Raw genomic sequence first — 17,651 nt, 5'->3', positions numbered from 1 at the left:
AATCTGCAGCAAGATGGATGGACTTAATAACAATGGCAATGAGTGCACTTTTGGGAATTTGAATAGCTCATCTGAGAACAGATCATTATGGAGAAGATCTATCTATGTGATCACTAATACTTAACACCAACTTGGCAGCACTTACTCCATCAAATAAAAAAAAATTGGCTATAGGCAAAGAAGCTCTTAATTTCAGAAAATGTGTTTTAAAAAAGCATTTGTTATTCTAAACACGTTTATCAAGCAAGATTAATATTTCCATCAAGTGAACAATAGATTTCAATTGCATGTTTGCAAAATCTCTGCCACAAGTCCTGTAGTGGCAATGGATGCTAATTTACATGATTATTCTTATCTGAAATCCCTATTTATTAAGTATTGCTGCCTAAATCCATCAGTGGGGAGAAATACTGACACTGTGTTCTTTTTTGCAATACAAATTACTAAACAGTCACTTTCTTTCACTAGACTCCTCTCTAATGTTAAATGGAAAATATGTATTCCCTTAAGTGAAAAATAGCAAGAAGGGGAAGAAAACCTGTTGAAAAACCAGCAGGTATATCTGGTGTGTGTGTGTGGAGGGGAGTATTTGTCCAAAAAGTCATGATACTTGCATGACTTAAACCACCATTTTGAAGTTTTGAAATCTACCCCAAACACCCCTCATCAGATCCTTTGTACAGAAATGTATATAACAGGAATCATTCTATCAGGTTACATCATTACAGCAAAGTGAATTAAGAAAAAGAGAACCACCATGTTGCCTCTTCTGAGCAAATTGAAATGGAGGCTTTATGACAGGCCACCTGGGTGTGGAAGTCATTTTATCAATGACATTTACAAGACAGCTGTTTTGTGACTGCTCTCTAATTCCAGACATCACCTTTATGGCCCAGAATTCAAAAGGTGACTACTGAGCTATTGATGTGATGCTTGTACTATCTTACTATTTGGAAGCATAAAAGTAGAGGCATTAATCAATCTTTCAAGACTGACTGTGGACATTAGCTTTGAAGAAGGACACTGGGACAGGTTGGGATCATAGATAATTATATCAAAACTCACTGCACTTTTTAATCCTTGAGGCCAATAGTATAATTTGGAAACTTGACATTTCAGCAAGTAAAAATAGAATGTACAGAAAAGGAACTAGAATTTTATATCACAATTTATATTAGACTAGACACTCCAAAAGCCTCATAATTACTAGTTTTGAGCCAAGACTGCATATACTATTTTGCTTCTCTGGCAGTTTCTAAAAACTAGGCCAGGCCTAGATCTGCAAACTATTTTTATTTGGCTAGGATAGTCAGGAAGATTGTCAGTTCTGAAAATGGCAGCCTGGTAATCCCAGTCTAATGCACTGCACTCACTTGACTGTCAGACCCAGAGGGTTGTTATCAGTTACCTCAGGCAACAACCCTAGGAAATAAACAGGAGCAATAGCTGCTTTTGTGTCTTCTGATGCAGATGTCAATGCTCATCACTAGTCTCCAGTTTCACGACCAGAAATTAGGAGGTGAGTGATGACCAGCAATATTTTTTAATATGACTTTTATTATTTTATCAATGTATAAAATGCAAAGAAAAATAAAAATAGGAAAGTAAGGGAAGAAAAAAGAAAGGGGGAAAGAAAATATGAGGTACAAGGGAGGAAAGAAAAAGGAGTTGATTTTCGACTCTTTTTAGCACAGTACAACAACATTACAGCCACAACTTTTTACTTTTACACATTAGTATATAACTAGCCATTTCTATAACAACAAATCTATCTAATCAGCATAACCAAAGTCAAAGTTTAATTTTTTTTATCACAAGCACAAAATCCAGAAATGATATCCAAATTAAAAAAAAACATAAATATGTTTTCATCTTTTAGTAGAACAATCAATTTAATCATTTCTGCTTTATCTTCCTTCCTGTTGAAATAATATGTATTTCTATTTGCACTTAATAATCTTTATAAACTATCACCATTTATATTAACAAAATTCACTGTATTCTTTCAGATTCAGATTCTTTAACCTTAAAGGGAAAAATACTTTTTTTCATCCATTTTAATACATTAATCTTTTCTTTAAAAACATTTCTAAAATAAAAAAATCTAATACATCTTTTTTAAAAACTTCCTCTTTTTTATTGAAAGTTTTTTAAATTTTACAAAACAAATCCCCTCCCCAACCCCCCCCACCCTCCCATACCCTCCCCCACCTCCCCAAACCTCCCAAACCCTCCCCCAACCTTCCCAGAGCTGAGTACAGGCTTAATTAAAATTTTTCAGAAAAAGAAAAGAAAAACTTAAAACACATATAAATCCTAAACAAATCTAAATACATTAAATTAAATAGGTTATCTTCTCTAAAAAATAATAATTGCAATCATTAAACACATTATAATATACTCTAAACATTTTCTAGTATCATACTTATATTATTATCCATCATTCTGTATAAACTCCCTCCAAAACACAAATTTAAACATTACTTTCTTTGAATATCTATACCTACAATATAAAATCTAATCTCTCCCTCTTTCTTTATCCTAGAACACAAAAATAAACATATAAACCTTCATTATACCATTAAAACTAAATACTCTTTGAATACTTAAACTAAATACTTAAACTTCTTATCTAAGATTTTCATTCAATCTCCATAATCTTCTCTCCTATCAAAAAAAAAACTTAAAAGACTTATAAATCCTAAACAAATCTAGGTACATTTAATTAAACAAGTTATCTTCTCTTAATAATAATAATAATAATAATAATAATAATAGAAGAAAAACCCCAATCATTAAACACATTATAATATACTCTGAACCTTTTCATATCATACTTATGTTATTATCCATCATTCTTTATAAACTCCCTCCAAAACACAAATTTGAACATTACTTAAAACATTAGAATTCCCTTATACACATTTAAATCTTTACCAATAACAAATTCCATCCACAATAAACACATTCCTTATCAGTCTCTCTTGTCCATAAACCATTAAAATTCCCTTATACACATTTAAATCTTTACCAATAACAAATTCCATCCACAATAAACACATTCCTTATCAGTCTCTCTTGTCCATAAACCTCAAAAGAAGTGCTTTGAAAACTGCCCTTAAAGCTAACTCCAAAAAGTTTGTAAATCTTGCTTCTCCCACAGACTCAGTACTCTTTTGAATACTTAAACTAAGTACTTAAACTTAAACTTCTTATCTAGAATTTTCATTCGATCTCCATCCTTGTCAGTCTCTCTTATCCATAAATCTCGAAAGAAGTGCTTTGAAATCTGCCCTTAAAGGTAGCTCCAAAAAGTTTATAAATCCTGCTTCTCCCACAGACTCAGGAGCCAATACTTGTGAGGCTTCCTTAAACTCCTTCTTCTGTTGCTCTTTTTCTTTACGATTATATGTTGCACGAATTGTCCTCTGCTCCTTCATCTCGACTTGTTGAGGCCCCTCAAACTGAGATTTCCCATTTTTCATTAATATAGGCTCTTCAGACTGCAGTTGTACCCTTAAAGGTTGCTCCAAAAAATTTATAAATCCTACTTCTCCCGCAGATTCAGAAACCAATAATTGTGGGGCTTCCTTAACCTTCTTCTGTTGCTCCTTTTCTTTACAGTTATATGTTGCACAGGTTATCCTCTGCTCCTCCATCTCAACTTGTTGAGGCCCCTCAAACTGAGGTTTCCCAATTTTCATAAGTATAGGCTCTTCAGACTGCAATTCTACCTTCTTTTCTTCCAAAGCTTTAAACTTAATAGATGGCGATGAACATACCCCCAGGACCAAAGTATAAAAGTCTTTTGCTTGAGAAACAGTATTAAGTCTATAACATATCCCCAGGTAATTCACCACCATTCCAATCGGAACATCCCATCTGAACAAGATTCGTCTCTTTTTAAGTTTATCTGCTAAAAAAGCAAACTCCTTTCTTCTTCTTAAAATTTTAGATGGGATCTCCTTTAGAATTATAACATCTTGTGAAGCAATTTGAAATCTCTTCTTATAAAAAGCTTGTATAATTTCGTTGCGCAGGGATCTTTTCCCAAAGTAAATTACCACATCTCTTGGCAAATTCTTTTGCACTGCCACCACAGAGTTAACTCTAAATAATTTTTCAATTTCACTAAGTATTTCCTCTTTTTCTTTATTCAAAATCACAGCAAAGTCCTTTGCAACCATCTCTCTCAGATCTCCTTGCACAGACTCTCCCAAACCTCTGATTCTTAAGGCATATTCCATTTGTCTATATTGAAGCATAAGAATCTCATTTTCCATTTCTTTTTCCGTGCTTTCAAATTTTCCCTCCATCAATTCCACTTTTTCAACTACCTCTTCTACACGAGAGTTCAGCTTTTCAAGAACAGAGGCAACTCCTTTTAGAGCCAAAACTATCTCTTGCCTCAAAATCTTATTATTTTCCTCTAAAATCTCTTTCATTTCTGTCCTAATTTGAGATATAACATTTCCCATCATATCTTGCAAATCCTTCACAATTATTGGCTGTACCAAGGAAGAGGGTGAAGCTATTGATTTAGGTTGTTGCACTGATGATAACACCGAAGAAGAAACCACCTTAGGAGTTGTAGGAATTACTAGACGCTTTGGAGCCATCTTAAAAAAAATCTTTACTCCTTCTTAAAAATTACAAAAATTAAGCAAAAGAAAAAGAGAGATTAAGTCCAAAAAAATTCAAAAAATCCTTCAAAAGGAGATCATTATAACAAAAAGATACTGAACGCTTTGGAGCCATCTTAGAAAAATCTTTACTCCTTCTTAAAAGTTACAAAAATTAAACAAAAGAAAAAGAGAGATTAACTCCAAAAAATCAAAAAATCCTTCAAAAGGAGATCATTATAATAAAAAGAAAGGAGTTAAAAAAAGAAAAGGGAAGAAGAAAAAAATAATTAAATAGAAAAAATCCATTCCATTTTTTTAAAAGTACAAAAAGCAAAACAAAGAAGTTAAACAAAAATAATAATGCTTCTAAAATCCAAACCCAACATCAAAATCAAATCCACATTCCGTTCCAATCATTAAAAAAAAAAAGGAAAAGGATAAAAAAAAACACCAAAAAGCCTGCCGATCGCCATTCTACCTTCCGGAAAAAAAAAAAAAACCTGAAAGGCTTGCCGATCGCCATTTTACTTTCCCTTTCAACAAAAGGAAAAAAAAGAAAAAGAGGGAATATAAAAGTAAAAGTAAATCTTTAAACTTAAAATCCAAATAAAATCAAAGAAAGCAAAAGCTAAATCTTCTACTCAGCTCTGTCCGCCTCTAAAAAAAATTCACCAGATCACTTTAATCGCAGAGGTGGTTGCAGCGGCTTGTTTTGTCCCTAGGGACAAAAGCAGCTGGGAAGCGGAGATAGTCTGAACTCCGTGGGAGCACTCCTCTCACCCCCCAAAAAAAGCCTTGGGGGTGCACGAGAGTGGCTCTACCACTATTCAGACAACCCTATTCCCCCGCCCTTTGCCCAGGAGGGGGATTTTGAACCGCTGAACAGCTGATGGCCGCTGTTCATAGCGATTCAAACACTTACCCAGGAGGACGGCTACAAAGTAGCCGCCATCGCGCACGCAGATCCACCGGAAGTCTAAAAAAAACCTTCCTTTTAACATACTTTCAGACCAATAAAATTCAAACTAACTCCAATTAACTCATTATATTTAGATTGCTCCCTCAAAGTTACTCTTATATAATTTTTTTCTTCTTGTATGCATCCTTTGAAAAACTCTAAATTTTTCTTTAAACTAATACATCTTTTTCTTTAACTTTGTCTTAACATAAATATTTTCAAATATACTTTCAATAATGTTTTACAAACTTTAGAAATTATTTAAGCATTATATATAAAGGGAAAAATACATTATCAAACTTTAGATTAAAACTTTATTTCAGTTACAAATATCACACCTATAAAAATCCAACCCAATTCCAATTGACTCATTAAGTTTAAGTCACTCCTTCCAAGTTGTCTTCATGGAATAAAATATTTTTCTTTTTTGGAATGTTTCTCAAGTAGTATAAGCTCTTTTTCTCAAGGATGTCTCAACCTTGTTAATGTCCATGAGGAAAAAGTCCCAAACTTGTCCTTTTAAAAACTGTAAATTTTCTTGGAGCTCTTCTTTCAATTGTGTGTCATAATACAAATTGGTGTTGGGTATATATTCCAAAATTACAGCTGAATGCTCTACAATTGTCAGTTACTTGTGAAATTGCCTCAGTGGTTTGGTAACTTTCTATACATATTTGCATCTCTGAAGTAGTTTGAATAGTTTTTTTTAACATTTTTGGAGCATAGCTGATAAAGATGGATTTTATTTAAAGATTTTTCAAATACATTTCTAATAAATTGCTCCTCCATCTTCTTAACTCCCTCTTTAGTCAAAGAGTTGCTTTTTTGTAAATCACTTAAGAATTGCTGGTCAATCAGGAATCATAAAAATCAGAAAGTTTAAGCCATCTTCAGCAAAGCAAACCAAGCTACAAATTTCTAAAAATAATAAATTAGAATCATAACTTTCTGCCCTTATATTTCTCCATCATTTTTTTAAAAAAGATAGGCCACACTTCCTTATCTTAGCTTGCCATAGCAGCCTTCTTCCCAGTTGTTTAACAAAAAGTAATCTCAAAAATGGCACAGTTCTTCAAAAAGGAATAATAGACTGTGACCAAAGAGAACCTCTTTTAACTTAATAAAGATTAATAGTCCTTAAAAAGAATTTAGAAGTAAAAGGCACAACTTACTGTCTACTTTAAAAAATAAATTCCAAAACAGTTGCTTCTTCAACAATGAACTGATTGCAACCCTGTCCCCCAGCTGTTGTCATGCAGACTACTTTGAAGCACAGTTCCCGAAGCTATTTGTAGACCTGTTGCTGTATCGAAGGAACTTGTGGGATGATTCTAGGACTTTCCCTAACCCAAGAGAATCATATAAACTAAAGGAATGCTAAGTTGAAGAAGTTACACTCCAGGGGAAAACCCCTCAGGGATCCTTCCCTGGGTGTGTCATCAATTGGCCATCTTTTTACCAGAAGTCAAGACCAGCAATATTGACACAGATGCTGGCTATTAAATAAGCCAAAAGATGGTGACATGACCAGTGAAGTGAAAGACCTTAATCCAAGACAGAGTTCTCAAGTATAGAAGAGTATTTGAAACAATGTTTATTATTCCAGTTCATGGATTATCTAATGGGAGGGCAGGATAATTTTGCACCACTACTTCAATGGGATTCAAATATGTGAACAACTGGTTCTCTGTGTGGATGCCACTTCTGGAAGTCCATTCTGGGCCTGGGCAACAAAAAATTAGCTACCGGTTCTGCAAAGTGGTACAAACTGGCTGAATCCTACCACTGCACTATTTGTTATTGCAGGACAAATATTTTGTGTCTGAGAAGAGTCTGTGTTGCATAATACTGCTATTTCTCCAATTCAGTAGTTCTCTGATCCAAGCAAGTTTTGTAAAAGTCACCTCTTCATAGCCCGCTGAGGACTTATTAAGCCACAGGGAAAAGAAATTCCTATCCCTTTTATGAAAAATTGCTTGTTGGAATTTATCAAGGAGCCCTGGTGATGCAGTATTGAATTATTTAGTTTTCTTCATAAAATATATTTGTTTGCATGTGTATACATGCTTTGAATTTTATGACCAAAGATTTCATTATTCTTGTCAGAAACTTTCTCACAGGTCTTTGTGATTTATGATTTTGATGATTAGACAGGTTAGATTACAGAAAGAAAAATAATATACCTAACTTAAGAGAGCAAGATTAAAATATACTTATAACTGCTGTGTAGAATATTGAAACCACTTCATATCTTTTTTCTTTCTTTACTATTTTTCTACATTTTTTCTTCATGCATTCTTTTTCTTTGATCTGTTTCTTTTTTCTTTATAGTAGTTTGTGTTAGATTTTATCCTGTTTTTTTTAAAAAAATGGTGAAAATTATACAAAAGAAAGAAAGAAAGAAAGAAAGAAAGAAAGAAAGAAAGAAAGAAAGATAGATTTATACAGTTCTAAGAAGGTAGATCATAGAGGAAACTTGCAACATGTAAACAATATCAAGACAATGTAATTATAATTATAGCCCTTCTCTTCCATTTTCATTGTTTTAATATGGATTTTTATGATTACTACTTCAGGGTTAGTGAGCTTTATGTTTATTTTTGTCTTTTGGCAAAAATACTAGTAATGTACTCTTGTTTTTATACCTTTGGATGCTACATCTGTTTGTGTAAGAAAGTACTGTATGCTGAATAAAATCAGCTTAATTGTTTGGAAGTTGTGTTTTTAGTGTAATTGTCCCCAAAAGGTTTTGAGTTCAAAGGCTTTAAAGTAACATAAAATAGTTAATTAGAAGTTCGTAAGTAACTCTTTTTCATATATAGCTTGCCAGTTCTGCTGCAACACAGAAGGAACTCCTGGGAGTTGAATTCCCCCCAAAGATTTTCTAAACAAAATTTCTTTCAGTCCTGTAGAATTTAGTCTCATTAATCTTGCTGTCAATCCTTCCTCTCACAAAGGAATTCTAAGATGCCTCCCTTGAGATTCAGATACTTTTATTTATGAACAAACAGTATATCTTTCCTTTCTTATTTTCAGAACCAAAGTGTGACAACCATTCTATTTTATTATACCACTGTACACTGTACAGAAGTACAATCAAATTTACATAAACTCAAGAATAGTTTTACATAATATTAACATTGGATTCAGTGGGAATGACCTATGTGACCCAGTCTTAAAAGACTTGTTTCAAGACCCCTCCCTCCCTCTCTCTTTTTCTGTCCTAATAATCAGGTAAACTCTTCTTTGAAACCCAAGACAAGTTCAACTTCAAAACTAATTACAACATTCAACAACCTTAGTTGTCTTTCAGAAGTGTTGCTGAACACGTTCTTTGGCTCTTGTTGACCCTTCTTGTACCTCCTTGCTGCTCTGGATCCAAATTCCAGCTGACTGCCCATTGCTTCTCTTATTCAGTATCTGCTGTCCTATCCCTCTTAAACTATGTGTACTCTTCAGCTTCTTGACTTTCATCCTCTCAAGTTACCCACTGAATTGATTCCATTCTTAGCTGGAACTTGCTCGTCAGTTCACCTGCCTTGAACCCAAGCTACAAGTGGGCTTATCTGTTGAGTTCATAGCAAGGACACAACCTTATATCTTCTCCATTTATGTCTTACTTTCAAGTAATTTTTTGTCTTAATTTAAATCTCAAACTCCTTTTTATTTCTGCACGTAACCTAAACAATTCCTTTTTGTATTTCCTAGTAATTTCTTTCAAATCTAGTCTCTTCCTGTTTGGGTCAAGCTTTGTTTTACTCAAGCTAAATTGCTAGATGTACATGAGTGTGCCCTGTCCTCAACACTTTCACAGTATTATTAAAGAGGAGAGAGAATTATGTGGGCTGCTTTGAGTTGTACAAAATACAGGTGAAATATGAATGAATAAATATTTTGCAAGCTACATTTTGTTTCTTCTTTTCATCTCCCTTTGGTAACTTTATTTTCCTATCAGACAACTACAATCCATATTTTCTTACAGCTTCCACTGTTTGGTACGGACTTCTTCATCATCCTATGATCAGGTTACCTATTTCCCCTACTATAAATCTATTGTCAGCCTAGCACCCAAGTTTTTTTCTTGTTACGTTTGGCAAACCTTTGTATTGGTCTGTACCAGCTTCATTCATTTCTCCAACTAGAACAGGGGTGTCAAACTGCCAGCCCACAAGCCGATTGCATCATATGGAGGCTGTGTCCACCCCAGCTCCAGCAATGCAAAAAAAGTCATGATACGTCACGACTCATCACGTGACATGGCAAGTTTGACACCCGTGCTCTAGAATATAACTGAAGAAGTTCAGAAACTGTACATAACATCTACTTCCCTTATAAGCTCAAATTTATTATCTTTTGTCATTTCATTTCATACTGTATGAAATATTTTACTAAATGTTCAGTTTCCCTTCTTTAAGATTTTATAAAATTTTCCCATTTAAATTTGTAATAAAAATGAATATGTGGATCATTTGATTGGGCACAAAAATCTCTGCAGAATTGAACAATGAAAACATATTTTTCATTCATTACAAATATTTTGTTGTTTAGAGAAGTTTATTGTTGCTTTAAAAAAGTTCACAATTCTTTGAAATTGCTCTTAAGTATTATCAAAGTTCTTCTGATAAGTTTGAGTAGTTAAATATGACTTAGCTAAATTTAGCAAACTACATTTTATGTTTTCTAATGTTTGTATATTATTTTAAATAACTAATTTTTTAAACTGGATTTTTAATATATGTAGTAAACTGGACTTTACTGACAGCTTTTCCAGATACTCTGCTTCTAGCAGCACAAAAATCTGCAAGCAACCATTTTTGAAGGTTATGTCCTGATAATGCAGCTTCCATCTTGTCACTAAGCCCATTGCTGAGACAGGGTAAAGCTAAGCCAAAGTGCTCTAGTTTTCCTTTTTTTGCCAGCAGAAATCCTCCATGTGGACAATTTCATACATATTGAGAAGGACCCATTGCCTTCCCTTTCTCTCCTGCAATGGCTGTCAGGAGAAAAATCTCATTTTAAACTTCTACCAATGAGCAGAGATTTTTGAAAGCCCGCGTGATCTTCAGCCTCTGACTCAGGATGAAAGGGTCGCATAAAGGCTCTGAGCAGTTCTTCCAGTAAAGTATCAAGAAAGACTGGAATAGAAGTTCAAACACAGAGAAGGCCCTAGCTGCAATACCAGCTAGGGCTGGTCCCAGCAGTTGAATGGTTCAAAACACCGGGAGAATTAGTATTGGCTCATTAATGGGATTCTAATAGGAGGCCACCAGACTGTGAAGGAAGAATTAGGCAAGCAAAGGATAAGTGGTTAAAGAAATGGGGATAAATCCAGAGCAATTCAGCTAATGTCTACTAAGCCAAACAGCTCAGCATGAAAGTGGGAACAAAAAGAAATGTCAGAGTCATAGCAATAGCACTTAGCACTTAGACCAGGGGTAGGCAACCTCGGCTCTTTTATGACTCATGGACTTCAACTCAGGAATTCTGGGAGTTGAAGTCCATGAGTCATAAAAGAGTTGAGGTTGCCTACCCCTGACTTAGACTTATATGCCACTTCATAGTGTTTTGCAATGCTCTCTTTACAGAATCAGCATATTACCCCCCCCCAACAATCTGGATCTTTATTTTACCAACCTCGGAAGTTTGGAAGGCTGAGTCAACCTTGAGCTGGTCAGAATCAAACTGCTGGCAGTTGGTAGAATTAGCTTACAATACTGCATTTCAACCACTGCGCCACCATGGCTCTGGAGCCATAGAGTGACTCGGGAGGAAGCTTCAGTGCATCAGCTTTGAATATTGCAACCTCCTGTCACTCATCCAGGAGACTATCAGATTGACAACCTCATACCAGTAAAATAAATTAAAAATCAATAGAAATAAATCAATACTGACCCATATATAGATATTCTACTTGACTGCAGATGAAGACAGGGAGTCCCCAGAACCTCCAGATTCACCCTATCACATTCATAAAAGCAACTGGTGTTTGTTTTCTTGCTGATAAACAGCAATGGATGGCAGGAGAAGGACAACAAACAATTCACCTGGAGAAAGTGCCCCTCAATAAAATGCATAGGTAAGCTAGAATTTTCATACTGACATGTTTTCCTGAAGACTCCAGGAAGATTACTGCAGACATAAAGGCTATGTTTTATTTTGTTTTGTTTTTTAATTGCTTGGGGATTGCTTCTGATTGCTATGTATGCACACATTTCCAGTGCTTGATGAAAGCTCTTGGAAAGGGCCCTGACCTTCTATAGGTGGATTGATTATGTGTTGTCAAATCATTGATAATTTTTTTTCTCCCATGATGATTTATCTCTAACTTCTTCTTTCAGGGTTCTCAATAGCCCATTCTTTTCCACTGTAACTGACTCCATCCACCATGCTGTTGGTTCTTCTCTTCTCTTTCCTTCAACCTTTCCCAATATTAGAGTCCTTCCCAGATAGCCACTCTATAGGAATGGAATTTTTTTTTTAAAAAAAAATCAGCTTGGAAGAATTACCTCATGTCATTCTTGGTTTTTGGGATTGACATCAATCTTGCCAGAATAAGCACTCTACTATCTGCATCTACCATATACTATGAGGACTATTAGGGAGGGGCTGTCTTCACCCTCTTTCTCTTACACAAAATATCTGGACTGAGTTGTCTCTTATTCAACTGGAATGCACCCACTCTTCCTGGGAATCCAATCTACTAAATTCCATCACAATCTCTCTCTGAAAATGAAGAAATACCTTTCTTCATCTGGTATGTGGTACAGATTTTCCCAGGTAAACCAAACAAGAATTACAACCAGATGAGCTAATTGTGCTTTATTGTAAGGGTATATTAACAGAATTTTGGCAGTCTGAAAATACAAATCTTCCACCGTCTTTTTTTTTTTTTTTTGCAGCCTGATCAGTTTAGGGTGTGTTCTTTCTAAGTTTATTTCTCTGAAGCTGTGGGCTTCTCTTTTATCTGATCATTTCCTAGACCGCATTGCTTCCCTTCATCCCCCAAAACCTTCTCAGGTCTTCCCATTACAGCAGATTATCACAATAACAAATCAGTCTTCAGATGTTGAAGCAACTTTTTTTTTACTCAATTAACTTTTAATTTTAACTCAATTCTTGTCTTCTTTTCAATTGTCTTTTATGTGGTAGTGAAATTGCAGACAATCCACTTGGTGCATTTCAAGAAAGAGTTAGTTGTTGGAGTAATAAAATATCTTTCAGCCTGTCAAAATGAAAAAATAAAAACAAAGGTTGGTTTAGCATTTATATGATGCATTCACTGAACTATATAAGCATTATTTTGGAAAGTTTCATTTATATCCCCAGAGGAAACTATATCCTGGATGTTGGAATTATGTTTTATTCTGCATTCTGTGATTTGCAGCTGAGCTTTTTCATTCTTCAGTGCAATAGGATTACTGGTAGTGTTTATCATTTTGTAGGGAAAAAGACAATGGCATAAGACTCAACTGATGAATTGCTGTATACATTGTTTCCTACTTGCCTAAAGTTTTCTGCACTGAAAATGATGAATTTTTGATTTATGAGATATATTACTGACTCTTAAAAGAAACCCAAATGCTTCTGAGAAGATAAGTAACATTTTTCAATACTCTTATTTTACCTTGCCTAAACATTGTAATGGATTCAGAGGTTTTTTTTTTTTTCTCAGATAAAACCCCTGTGGAATTTTGAAGATAATTGGAGTTTAGACAAGGTCACAGAAACTGATGGGAAGTTTCACACATCTTTAAAATAATTGACATTTGATTCAAAGGGACAGTTGTAAAATTGACTTTGATTAAAATAAAGTATTTGTTATTCATTTGTTATATCTATCTATTAACATGTAATACTTATTTAGTGTAACAGACTTATTTTGTTTGTGTATATGAAGGAGTTGGAGCTTTAGGAAACCATGCAAATAGTTTGTTGTATACAATTCCTCTTGTAGATGAATGGTTTGGCAGCTAAAAAGCTGCCTGTCATGGTTCCGACAGATGAAACTCTTCAAAAGAACTTTGAGACTTTGTTTACCTTAAAGAATTTTTTATTCAAGAAACATAATATCAGTACTACATAGTTGAAGCCAAAAACTGAATTCCCCTCCCCTTGGCACAAAGTAGCAAAGTACAATTCCCTCCTCTAACTAACAGTCATAAATCACATTCCCCACAGCTCTCCAGCACACCAAATTGTTATTAACTCTGGGCTCAGTAACCTTGAGTTCCCACGCTTACTTTTTTATTATGAGTAACTGGATTCTCATCCACATCACCCCTCCCAGCATCAATCAGCTCTAAAAGTGAAAAAGAAAAATGAATGCATTTCAATCTGTTGTCAAAGCAATAACACTCGATGTTAGCAGCATTGGCACTGCCATTTTGTATCCCAGTAAGTTTAATCACAGTCATTATATTTTTCCCTCCAAGTCCCTCCTCCCTTGTGGAATAACTTAAAAAATTGCACAATAGGAAAACTTTCAAGTGGACTGTAGCTCATATTCATACAGCCAGTATGACATCAGGTAAATCAAAACAAATGTAAATTTCAAATGAAAGTATTGTGCCTTCCCTTGGGGAACCAACAATTGATAATTGTTGTATCTTCCAGGGGAGTTGATTTCAGCTTTCCCCTTCCTTCTCATGAATATTTTAATTATCTGCAGATAAGAGTACAAAAAAAATCCCCCTTTATTCAGAATATGAATAAAAGACCCATAGTACATACCAATACATTCATACCATTCACTATGATACTGTATTCTCAAAGTTCGTACCAAACCAAGCTTTTAAATCATTCTACCAGCTGAGCTTATAATACAATCAGTGAATTTACCCAGCCAAATGAGAAGGATAATTCATGTATGGAAAATATTTTTGCATGCCAGGCATGCACAATTTCTAATTCACCAAGCTGACACATCCCAAGAGTCAAACATTATAGTCATATATTATTTTGGCAGGGAGGAATGGCACAATAAACCAGTTTTGAAGATTGCTTGGAACAGCAAGAATAGGATTGGTAGGTCCAAGGTAATTAATTCCATATGAGCTGCCTTCTTCATGCTGAGTCATAAACTGAAGAACACTACTGTGTACACAGTGTGCCATAAGTGGCTGTAAAAATGTGAAGTGTTCCTAAACTCTCCTTTTGATTAGGGAAACATGAGTAGACATTTTTCCATCACTGATTAGTTGGTGAATGTGTATGTAAGTGAAAAAGAATGCCCTTGGTTGAAAGTGTGTATTCATGTACACACACACACACACACACACACACACACACACACGTGTGTGCATCCATCCATCTATCCATCCATGGCTATTTTTTTTCTATTCAACATGCATATAGTATGGGTGTGTAATTTTTTAATGTCTATTTTGCTTTTTATATATCATTTTCTTTACTCCATCCACACAAAAAATTATGAATCATATAGCCTTGGAAGTAATTTCTCAGGCTGCTGATTTAAAATTCCTTTTATTCATTTTGATTTCCATGTTGTTCTTATACAGCAAAGATATTTTACACTCAGAATGAATCTCAGTGATAAATTATCACTGTCATTTTGTGCAATCTAATGATCAAGTGATGCCAGATCTCCATGATGGAGCTACTTTTTTAATATGTATGAACATTTAGACTTGGTATGGTGGCAAGCTATTTTCGAAAATGTTGCCAACATGACTGCAGGGAAATGTCCTTGCAATTACTAGGAATTAGGGTTGATGTGAAGGACTATTGCCTATATGTTATCACCCAAAACATATAGTTGTTCCTGGAAATTGAGGGTGTGGGTCATATAAATCTACCAGGGATAGATATTACCTTGAGCACACACAATCTTTGACCCAACTTTGTTAATGTTAACAAATTATAGTGGTGCCTGTTTTCAGCCAAGCAATAATGGTATGTTATCATTGGGAAGGGCAGTTATGCTATTTCCCTAGCATTTTCCTCTTCATCCTGTTTCTCCCACAGGTTCCTAAAAGGTTTTCATTTTACAAACTCAAGAAGGGTATCATATGGATTTATATCTTATTCTATTTTTATCCCCTTCAAGTCAAACTACTTTTTTAATGTGTGTTCTTTTTTATCTGGCATACATTTTTGCTTTATATTTGGGATGAGGCATGCCTTCGTGGCTTTGATATTAAAAGTGAATTCATTTCCTTTCATTTTCCATATCTTTGCTTCTACTAATGGCACAACATCAAGAAGTTGAAAACAAAAGCATTGCAGTCCTGCTATTTCAAAGCAAATAATCTAGATGCCAAACAAATTTTTTTGGGAGCAAAACATCACAATGAATGAGCATGTTTCTGCTTGGGCTAAACTTTTGAGAGATTACCAATGAACTAAAAATAAGAAATAGAGTATGCATTTTTTGACCACTTTTTATTGAATAAATGCAACATAGGCAAGAATGGATGTTCTATTCATAGACAAACATCTGAAGAATTAAAAAGAAGCATTTTATTGAGTCAGTTAAGATGTCTCAAATGAGGAGGTTATAAGTTTCTGTATTTAGAGCAGTGCTTCTCAACGTTTGTGTGACGGCGACCCCCGTCACACAAACGTTCTGCGCATGCGTGGTGCCGTGCGCATGGGGGCGGGGCCCCCATATGTGGCGCGCCTGCACGGTGCCGCCCCATGCGCGGCGTGCGTGCACGACGCCCCCCCCACGCGTGGCGTGCATGCACGACAGCGCCCCCCTGCGCGATGCACGTGTGCGGTGGCGACTCCATGCGTGATGCGCATGCATGGCACCGCCCCATGTGCGGCGTGCATGCGCGGTGCTGCCCCCATGCGCGGCGCGTGTGCGCGGCGCCGCGGAAAATGGCAGATCGCCACCTTTGGCGACCCCCAAAAAATGATTGATCGACCCCAAATGGGGTTGCGACCCATAGGTTGAGAACCGCTGATTTAGAGGTTGCCTGTACTCTTCATATGTCTTTATATTAGTTCACCCAATTGCTTATTTAGTATGCACATGCTAAGCATTAATTAAGAGGTGGGATTGCCTAATGATGAAGAAACTCACTTCCCACTCAGAAAAAAATATCTGCTGCAAACTCCATGTAGGCATCAGTAAGGGCATCTGGCTAGTAAATGCTCAGTTCCATCCATCACCCCTACTCTACCCCAAATTGAGGAACTATGGGGTCATAAAAAAACCCTAAGCATTAATTATTTGGGAAGTGGAGAAAATGCAAAAGTAAATTATATCTGTTCAGTTATAAGTAATAATAATAAGACAGTAGGTAATCTTAGGAATAATTATGGACTAAACACTAGTACAAAATGTATATTATTTACAAAGATGATTTTTCATCTTTAAATGGGTAACTGAAAATCATTTATTTGTGCAGCAAAGCAGCAATCTATTTTAAACTATTGTGTTGAGAGGGAGAAGGGGATAATTGTGTCATAGAGAAATTCTAGCAGTTTCCCTTTGATTTGATTTGATTTGGAAATAAATAATATTGTACTTACTCAGAGCTGTTGGTTTACCCCAAGCTCATTTTAGACTGAAATAGTGCATGTTCTTAAACATTCAGGTAATTCATTTCAATAAGACAGTTAATCATATATTTTCCCCCTTCACTGTGAAATCACTGATATGTAAAATTCTTTAAGTTAAAGGCTGACTCATGCCTTTAATTTCACAGTGTCTCTGCTCAGCCTCTTCCACTATTCATTCTTCTTTTCATGAAAGGAGTTGAGAAACGGACCACAAGGAGAAATTTTAAAATCAATTTTCAAAAATAAGTACTGATAATGATGAAAGAGAAATGAAGTTACTTAGACATTTGCTGAAATGGGTTTCATAGCTATAATGTAGAACACTGTCAGAAAGACCCATTAAGTGATGTGAGACAAAACAGATACATTTGTTCTTATTTCAGAAGGTAGCTTTCTATTTCCCATAATGCCAGCTATTCGAGGTAGCCCAGACAAATAATTAAAATCATGAGTATTAACACTATGTTTATTGTAATGCTAATTTAACAGAATCTTGAAAGTTTGAAAGCATGTTTCCTTCTTAATCTTGATTCTATCCC

This window comes from Crotalus tigris, unplaced genomic scaffold (assembly GCF_016545835.1).
Source record: "Crotalus tigris isolate CLP2741 ecotype Arizona unplaced genomic scaffold, ASM1654583v1 scf7180000018018.2415403412:4055106, whole genome shotgun sequence".
NCBI lineage: Eukaryota > Metazoa > Chordata > Lepidosauria > Squamata > Viperidae > Crotalus > Crotalus tigris.
This window is presented reverse-complemented; position numbering follows the sequence as displayed.